This window comes from Crocodylus porosus, unplaced genomic scaffold (genome assembly GCF_001723895.1).
Source record: "Crocodylus porosus isolate Cpor-Errol unplaced genomic scaffold, CroPor_comp1, whole genome shotgun sequence".
Lineage (NCBI taxonomy): Eukaryota > Metazoa > Chordata > Crocodylia > Crocodylidae > Crocodylus > Crocodylus porosus.
The window spans coordinates 70,950,395-70,958,720 of record NW_017728931.1 but is presented as its reverse complement, the minus strand read 5'-3'; positions in this window follow the sequence as shown (position 1 = coordinate 70,958,720).

The following is an 8,326-nucleotide window of genomic DNA, read 5'->3' as shown; positions in this document are numbered from 1 at the left end:
GCTTTGGGAAGCAGAGCGCGGCTCAGACCATTGTCAGCGGCAGGAGGGGGGACGCGGCTCTTAAAGCTCCAGCAGCAGCTTTTCAGAGCGGGGGGGGGAGGGGGCTGACGTCTCGAGATGCACCCCCCCCGCGGAGGGAAGTGCGCCCGGGGCCGGCGGACGCAGGCGGAAGGTGCGCGGCTGGAAACCCGGGAGCCGGCGCCGCGGGGCAGAGCGGGGCGTCGCCCTGGAGTGGCCCTGGGGGGACGTTTGCTTTGGAGGTGGGCGGCAAGCTGCACACACACGTAGACACACAGACAGAGCCCCCCCCCACACACACATTTAGACACGCAAAGTCACACACACCACCACACGTATAAAAGACACGCCACACAGCCACAGATGTAAAATACACATTTCGACACACAGACAAAGCCACACACACAGCCACATGTATAAAATGCACACATATAGATACATACATTGACACAGCCACACAGAAGCACGCACACATACTCATACAAACACGGCCACACACAGACACTAACTAGGTGGAGGCTGGGGAGGGGGGGGTTCTCCCCTACATCCCTGAGGTGCCTTGGGTGCATCCCCCCACCCATTGCATTCAAACACTCAGTGGGTGGGATGGCTTCAGCTCTCCTCCCACAATGCCGGAGCCGGGTGGGAGCCTGCCATGAGCCCTAGCAGAAGGTTAGAGGGATGCCTTGTGTTTAAAATGAGCTTACATCTCCAGGCTCATGGCTTCTATAATTTGCAGAGTTCAGGCAAATGCTATTACATCTCATCTAATCGGATAGTTGGTGCAATAAGATGTTATCATCTGGTGTAATCCGACCATGACAAAGCAGTCATCGTATCAACTGTAATCTGACTAGCATAGGCATATAATTAAAGCAATGGACATCATCATCATCATTTTTATTCAGAAATGCTATCGATACGGAAGCACTCCAGACATAAGTGCAGATTGTTGCACGCCAGGGTTCACCTGCACTGACGACACACCGTCAGGGGGGCCAAGGAAGAGAAAGCTGGTGGTGCATGTGGTGATGCTGCTTTGCTTTCTCCTCAGCTGGGGCTTCCCCTGGAAGCTGCTGCAGTGGTTTCCACCAGCCCTTAAATAAATTCTGAAGTAATCACGTCTGCTCTCTCTGCCTTACGCACACCCGGTTCCCCAGATGCAGCTTGCATGATGGTAATTCTCTGACACCGGCTCCTCAGAAAGGAATGAGTTGAGGAGGAAAGGAGAAATCCTAACAGGGCAGAAGTCCCCTCTCCAGGTGGGCTGGGGTTTTCAGTGGCTTTTAAAAATGAAATCGTTTCCAAGCATGCCAGTATCTGATCTTAAGAACACACCCTTCAGTTAAACACTCTGGCCTCATTTTCCCATAGCAGATTTTTCTCCTTCAGATCTCTCACATGTGTTGGACATACTGCTGTCTCACCCTTTTTTTATCTGATCAGATAAGCGCTCCAGAGCTATTTTTTTCTGTCCTGAACTGTGTTTTAAGCTCCCTACTTTCCCAGGTGGGTTTTGAAGCTCTCTTCCCTTCTTGTAGCTGTTGCTCCCTTTGGTTAAAGTAATTAATGTCATTCCTGTCTACATCATCACTCTGCAATTGGGATGCCAGGAATCTTCCTTCCCTATCCCATTCATTACAAGGAAGCAACAAAAAAACCAAGAACCAGTTCCATATCCCACTTCTCTGCCTTCAGCCTCAGCTATGGGTCCTTCCTCTTTTGAGCTCTCTCCATTCCTCCTCACTCGTTTATTCTTTAGAGTCTCATCCTCTAAAACCTGCCTCTGAACAGTCTCCCCAAAGAAGTCCTGCCTGACTTCTATACACAATGAACCAACTCCTTGCCTCCACATCCCCTCCTGTGACTTGGCTGTCCACTACCGAGGGGAATGAGAAACACCCATCACTGCTTGCTTTTTTGTGGCCTCCTTTTTCACTGATTCCTGCCAATATAGGCTGAGAATGAACAGTGTTAGAAGGAAGGGATTACCATTTGCACAGTGATAATCTCAACTACAAAACTGCCATGGACCTCCTATTACCATTTGCATGTCAGGCATTAAGGGGTGGTCAAGTGGGAAATGTAGCCTGTTTCAAGGAGGATCCTGGAAAGTTCAGGGTCAGAGGGCCAGCTGATTAGCCCACACAACCCCCTTCCTCTGAGGTAGCAGGCATGTCCTTACACCAGCTTCTAAAGTACCATCATACGCTTTCTGAGGTCAGAGACATGCACCTGGCTGTTATACAGTTACACAGAATTACAAGGTAAAGCATCCCAGCAATGCTGATTGCACAAAATAGAATCAAATGAAAAAATTAAACAATTGAGGTGAAAATAACAACACAACCCAATATCACACACATACAGACCAAGAGACTAAGTCTTTCAGCCACAGTGATCTTCAGAATTACTGACTACTAATAAATACAACTTAAAAAAAAGTGAGTTTTGAGCAGACAGCATCTGTTTTATCTAAATTCCAATGTTAGCATTCATAGAAGCCCACCAACAGACATACCTAAAAGCACATAGGTTTGGGTTGTGTAGTGGAAATAGGATTTGGCATCAGAACTACTAGGAAACAAAGTCAGAAAACATGTAACAGGAAACTAAGAAAGAGAGAGGAAAGGAAACAAAAGGGGGGAATACAGAAAAAACTCTCCATATCAGCAGAAACTGAAAAAATAATGGAGAAAAAAAGGATTGCTAAGAGGAGACAGCCATGTACTAATCCATGCCAACAATGGGTTAGAAGTCACAGAATAATTAGAATACACTGCTGAATTGCTTTATATTTGGGGTTTTCAATGTGTTAATTTCACACTGAAAGGCTTAGATCCCAGTCTTTAAGTTTGGCATAAGTAGCAGGAACTCCCAAGAAAGATTTCATGATTCAGTTTCCTCATCTCTCTCAAACTTCCCAGACTTATTCACTGCTTTGTCATGATTGCATTACACTAGATGAAAATGCCTTACTGCACCAACTATCCGATCAGATGAGGTGTAATAGCATTTCCCTGAACTCTAGTTCTGAATTGGAGATTTCTGCAGACACTTTTTCTATGCCTTGGAGCTCCCAAATCCCCAGGTCATCTGCCCAAGAGTCATCTAGCAGCTACAGGAGAGGCTCACATAAAGACTTGGGCACCTGTCTCCTGGAGTGAAATCTACAATTCTGAGTTCAGTGCCTCAGAAAAGTTAGGTGTCTCAGAATAGAATTCACAATAATGAGTACACTGATCACCGGGGTTGCTAACACCAATCAATAAGGAATACTAATGAGCAGTAGCATAAATACAGTGGAGTGAGTATATTAGGCATGCTCAGAGGGTACCTGCTGAAATAGGCCCTTCCAATAGCTTAGTGGAATAACATCCAGATTAAAGATACTGATTGGACTTAGGCAGTGCAAGCTGTTCAATTTGCCAAGAAGGGAAGAGTTTTGGATACACAAAAAATATCTAGTAAACTTCACTGGTACCTACTGAGTTTTAAAGCTCATACCCTTGAATAAGTTGTCTAACTGACACCAAGTATAATCTTACTTCCAACTACTAAGTATTTATGTACATCTCAGCCTAAATTCCAACTTCTGCTCCCTCTGGTTCTGCTACCCAGCTGAATTTTTGTTGAACTTTATAAAGACCAGGCGCTCTCCATGCTATCACCTGACTTCCTACATTCACTGCTTCAGCTGGGAAATGGATCATTAGGCACAGAGAGAGGTCCATCTCCCTGAAAGACGCCAGTCACCTTGTGACACTCAAAATTAAGAAATGTAACCATTGTATAAAATGGTCCTTTGCACCTGGGTATCACCACTGAGCTTTGAGGGTCTCAAAGCTAAAGATTCCAGAACAGCAAGAAAGGGAAGCACAGAGGGCAACTCTGAGCGTCTACAGGCAAGCCGCTTTGTTCTATAGTTACCGTCCTATCCTGTGTTCTAAGCAACAGCTAAATGAATTTTGATGAACAGCTAAATGAATTTTTCTCGTTTTCATTGAAAAATACATTTTCAGGTCAAGCAAGGTGATTTATAAGTGTAGCAGGGCACTGAGGTGCCTGCTACTTATGGAAGGAATCCAGCTGCAGGTTGCCAGGGTAACTGGTGGGAGTCAGCTGACTGGAAGGGGCAGGGCCTGGCTCCCATCTAACCCCAGGCTGAAGCCAAGCAGGCAGGTGCAGGAAGGGGAAGAAGCTCTGTCTGGGTGAGGGAAAGGAAGGGGCCTGAATGGCTGAACCATGTGGTACTGGTGAGGGCTTGAATGATGTTGTAGCCAATTGGCAGAGATTTATGTTACAGCCTAGGGGCTCCAGTTTTCTGTTATTGTTTACAACTGGTGGTTTGGGTGAGGCTATTAGGGGACCCCAGTAGCGAGGGGACATTGGCACCTGTGAGGGCACAGCACTTCGGAGTGTACAGACCTCAGCCCCAGAGAAGGGGGGTAGAGTCAGAGGCCAGGTAAGGCCGAGGCTGCCTGAGCCAGGCAGGGGTTTGAGACCCCGAGAAGGAGATCAGGCCAGGCACAGCTATGGCCACCTGAGCTCACCTGAGTGAGGGAAGCCCCAGAGAGAAGGGCCACATTGATGGTGGGAAGCCCCAGAGAGGGGGGCAGTGAGAAGCCCCAGAGAGGAGGGGCAGCATTGATGAATGCCCAGTGAGGTGCCCAGCAGAGCAGGGCCACGGAGAGCCCAGGGAGGACAAGGGGGCCAGAATATAGCAAGGCCCAGACTAACCAATGTGAGTATCAACTGCGAGGCTTGGGCTGCGGTGTAAGGGGAGGAAAGGAGCTGCAGATAGCCCCTTGCATCCGGGCAGTAAAATGGGCAGCCTCCCACTTAATTAACATCTTCTAATTAAGCAATTAACAACAAGGCATGGCAGGAAAGAAATCGGGCAGTTGTCCCATAACAGGCGGGTGGGGTCACTAGTGGACAGACCCTGAAAAGGCATACCTGTCACAATAAGCTTCAATCAAATTCTCAAAATATTTTTGGTTTACAATGTTTTAGAAAGAGTTTAAGTGTTTAAATGTATTATTTTGAAATAACACTACCAAAATAAAAAGGGTTAAAAAACTCCAAATAAAATAGAATGTTATAGCTGACCAAGAATCATTTTTCAGTCCACCAGCAAGACAAAAAATCAATTATCTGCTCAGCTCTACCAAATATAGCCCTTGTTCCTAATATAAATATTTTGTAGAACACTTTGGAAGAGAAGAGAGGGAAAGGAGATGAGAAGGAAGAGGGCAATCTTCCACCTTAAAGTACAGGAAGACTATTGTTGCTACTCATGATTTTGCTCTAATTGACCTGCTGCCCCCAGCTTCTCTCCTACCAGTTTCACAGATGAGTAAGTGACTTTAGTATCAATTCTGACAATGCTGAGTTTACTGTATAGTGAAGGAGCTGCCAATTAGTACCTGGGCTTTGTAGTACCAGTTCAAAGAGGAGGATCCTTCTATTTAGACAGGTAGGCTTCTGAGGTGAGTAAAATTAGATGTGGGAGATGGAGAACTGACAGAAGAAACCAGTCTATAAAACAGTAAAGCAAGCAACACAAGCTTTCCCTGGGCTGAATTTGACTGACACCATAGAAAGAAAGAGACTCTGTATTTCATTAGTGATTTCCCATGAGCATTCTTTTCTATAAGAAGCACATTTTAAGTCTAGGCACACTGACCAGATTTCAGACTAACACTTTCATTTCTACAAACTCTCAGCAGGCAAACCAAATCCATTCAGAAACATTTCAAAATACTCAAACTCTCACCATGAAAATAAGGTCCATTGTAGTTATTTCTGTTTATGGCATTTTTAAAGTGAGATAGCTATGATAAGACATAATACTGCTTGCAAGACTTTCTTTTCTCCATTTGCCCAAATAGGTTCCGTTCCTTCTTTATCATGTCTAATATTAATTAGTCAGAGCACTGTTTTCAAATTAAGGATATAAAATATGGATATACAATTTAATTTGATCCACTGTTGATATATTCCATATAAAAAATTGAGTCACAGGACATATAACAGGGAATTCCATAGCTAGCCTCGCCCCCTGGAGGCAACAGCGATGGAACGGACAGAATGGGGGGCGAAGCCAGCAGTGCTGGCCTGCTCCCTGCAGGTGGTGACAATGGAGTGAAGGGGGGGGGCCTTGCCCCCACCACTCCTTCATAGTTTCATAGTAAGTAGGGTCAGAAGGGACCTGAGCAGATCATCAAGTCTGACCCCGTGCCATGGGCAGGAAAGAATGCTGGGGTCAAACGATCCTGGCTAGGTGATTATCTAGCCTCCTTTTGAAGACCCCCAGGGTAGGAACGAGCACCACTTCCCTTGGAAGTTGGTTCCAGATCCTAGCTGCCCTGACTGTAAAGTGATCCCTTCAGATATCTAGCCTGAATTTACTCTCGGTCAACTCATGGCCGTTATTCCTCATTACTCCTGGTAATGCTCAGGGGAACAGGGACTCCCCCAGTGCCTGCTGGTCCCCTCTGACTAGTTTGTAAATGGCCATTAGATTTCTCCCCTCAGCCTTCTCTTGTGGAGGCTAAACAGGTTCAGGTCCCGTAGCCTCTCCTGGTAGGGCCTGCCCTGCTGCCCCCTGATCATATGAGTGGCCCTCCTCTGGACCCTTTCCATGTTGTCCACATCCCTCCTGAAGTGCAGCACCCAGAACTGGATGCAGTACTCCAACTGCAGCCTAACCAGTATCGTATAGAGAAGGAGGATCACCTCCTTGGACTGGCTCGTGAGCATCTGTGGATGCATGACAAGGTGTTGCTGGCCTTCCTGACTGCATCCCAACATGGGTGGCCCACATTCATTTTGGAATCAATAATGACACCAAGATCTTTTTCTGCCTTTTTGCTAACTAGAAGGAAGTTCCCCAGCCTGTAGGTATGCTGCTGGTTCTTCCTCCCCAGGTGCAGTACCTTGCACTTGTCAGTATTGAATCCCATCCTATTCTCATCTGTCCACCCCTGTAACCTGTCTAGATCTAGTTGTCCCTCTCTTCCAGTGTGCCCACTTCTCCCCACATTTTAGTGTCAGCTGTGAATTTGAACAAGGTGCTTTTCACCCCCTCATCCAAATTGCTGATGAAGATGTTGAACAGTGCGGGCCCAAGGACCAGGCCCTGGGGGACCCCACTGCCCACATCCCCCCAGGTTGAATAAGACCTGTCCACCACCACTCTCTGGGTGCAGCCCTCCAGCCAACTTGCGACCCATCTGACTGTGTAGGCATCGACACCACAGTCACCTAATTTCTTAATGAGAATGGGGTAAGAGACAGTGTTGAAGGCCTTCCTAAAGTCCAGAAAGAGTATATCCACTGTGACTTCCTTCCTTGGAGGTGGAAGCCACAGCATGGGGGGGGAGCAGGGTCTGGACAGCATGGAGGAGGTGAGGCGCCACCTGCAAAGTTGGCGTGAGCTGATGCGGAGGCAGTGGGGGGAGGAGCAGGTGCGCCATGGCAGTGGGAGGATGGGAGGAATGGGCCCAGGCCCAATATGGGGCAGGGGGAGGAGGAGCAAGCCCAAGGGGGAGAGAAGCCGGCTTCCCAGGGTGGTGGGGGGGGGAGCAGCAGGCCCCGCCCAGCCCGGCCTGGCCTGGCCCGATGCAGACCAACACATCAGCAATGGAGGAAGGGGAAGACCGGGCTTTTCCCCCCCAGGCCTGGGCCCACTCCTCCCCACCCCCGTGTTGGCCCCAAGCCCATTCCTGCTGTCCCCTTGCTCCCTGCCGGCGCAGTGGGGCCAGCTTCTCTCCACTCTTGGGCCTGGTCCATTCCCACATCAGGCCCAAGTCCGCTCCGCCCCTCTCTCTGTCACTGTGGTTCCATCCCCCCCATCAATCTTGACAACCAATATGCGTGCGTGTGTGTGTGTGGCTACTACTGTGCCTTTTTGCTGTAATGGGAATAGAATGGAATTCCCTGTTTTAGGTCTTCAGTTTTGATGGAAAGGGGCAGATTTAGTGCCCATCTTTAAGAAAGCGAAGAAGGACAATCCAGGGAACTACAGATTAGTCAGCCTCACCTCAATCCCCAGAAAAAAAATGGAGCAGGTCCTCAAGGAATCCACTTCTAAGCACTTGGGGGAGAAGGTGATTAGGAACAGCCAGCATAGATTCAGAAAATGTAAGTCATGCTTGATCAACCTGATTGCCTTCTATGATGAGGTTGGGGATGGTCCAACTTTGAACAGGGGGTTGGACTAGGTGCCCTCCTTAGGTCCTATCCAACCCTAATTTTCTATTATTCTAAGTTATGCCAGAAATCTGGGTTTCCTACATATTTC